Source organism: Passer montanus, unplaced genomic scaffold (assembly GCF_014805655.1).
Source record: "Passer montanus isolate IOZ18808 unplaced genomic scaffold, ASM1480565v1 scaffold1232, whole genome shotgun sequence".
Lineage (NCBI taxonomy): Eukaryota > Metazoa > Chordata > Aves > Passeriformes > Passeridae > Passer > Passer montanus.
Window position 1 is genome coordinate 2612 of NW_024359079.1, and position 1191 is coordinate 3802.

Sequence of the window (1191 nt, forward strand, 5' to 3'; positions counted from 1 at the left end):
TGGTCACTCAGTGGTCACTCAGGGTCACTCAGGGGTCAGTGGTCACTCAGGGTCACTCAGTGGTCGGTGGTCACTCAGGGTCACTCAGGGTCACTCTGTGTCCCCAGGTCTCCTGGTGCTCACGGTGGCCACCGAGGTGACCGATGGCTACCGGCGCTTCCTGCGCTCCGCCCGCGCCTTCAACTACAGCGTGCAGGTGGGCGGGCCTAAAGGGGGCGGGGCCACTGAAACAGCTGGGGTTAATGGGGTGGGCGGGGCTAAAGGGATGGGCGGGGCTAAAGGGATGGGGCGGGCTAAAGGGATGGGCGGGGCTAAAGGGATGGGCAGGGCTAAAGGGGGAGGAGCTAAATGGGGAGAGGGTTAAAGAAAGTGGGCGGAGCTTCAACTACAACACGTGGTGGGCGGGGCTAAAGGGGAGGAGCTAAAGAAAGGGGGTGGAGCTTCAACTGCAGCACACAGGTAGGCGGAGCAAAATGGATGGGGGCGGGGCTTCAGCTACAGCCACCATGTGGGGGGAGGGGCTAAAGGGGCGGGGCTTCGATTACATCATGCTGGTGGGGGCGGGGCTTCAAAGACAGAAGAATTTCCCCATTTTTGGCCATTTTCTGCCATTTTTTCACCATTTTTTTGCAGTTTTCCCCCATTTTCCACCCTTATTTTTTCACCCCTTTTTTTTACAATTTTTTCACCATTTTTTCCCCCATTTTTCACGGGAATTTTTACATTTTTTAACTGTTTTTCCCAAAATGTGCTTTTTTCTCCCCAGACTCTGGGGCTGCGCCAGCACTTGGGGGGGAGGGGACACTGAGGAATTTCCCCAATTTTTCCCCATTTTTTCCCCATTTTGTCCCCATTTTTCACGCGTTTTTTTACATTTTTCACCATTTTTCCCAAAATCCCGGTTTTTCTCCCCAGACGCTGGGGCTGGGCCAGCACTGGGGGGAGGGAACTCAGAAGAATCCCCCCATTTTTTGCTGTTTTTTTGCTGTTTTTTCACCATTTTTCCCCATTTTTTCCCATTTTCTTCCCATTTTTCCTGCAATTTTTTACATTTTTTGCCATTTTTCCCAAAATCCGTATTTTTCACCCCAGACTCTGGGGCTGAGCCAGCACTGGCGCGGGGGGGGGGGGGGAACCGAAAAAAACCCCCTTTTTTGTTTTTTTTTTCCCATTTTTTCTTCTTTTTTTGGC

General features: G+C 52.1%; 1 long non-coding RNA gene across 2 annotated transcripts in view; it reads left to right on the forward strand.

The window, feature by feature from the left end:
• The window catches only part of LOC120497204, a 4907-nt gene that overhangs the window by 2343 nt on the left and 1373 nt on the right, over positions 1 to 1191 (forward strand). For both annotated transcript variants that reach the window (XR_005626447.1, XR_005626448.1), the window contains exon 2: positions 108 to 196. This is a non-coding gene — a long non-coding RNA (uncharacterized LOC120497204). The remainder of the gene's footprint in view (positions 1 to 107; positions 197 to 1191) is intronic.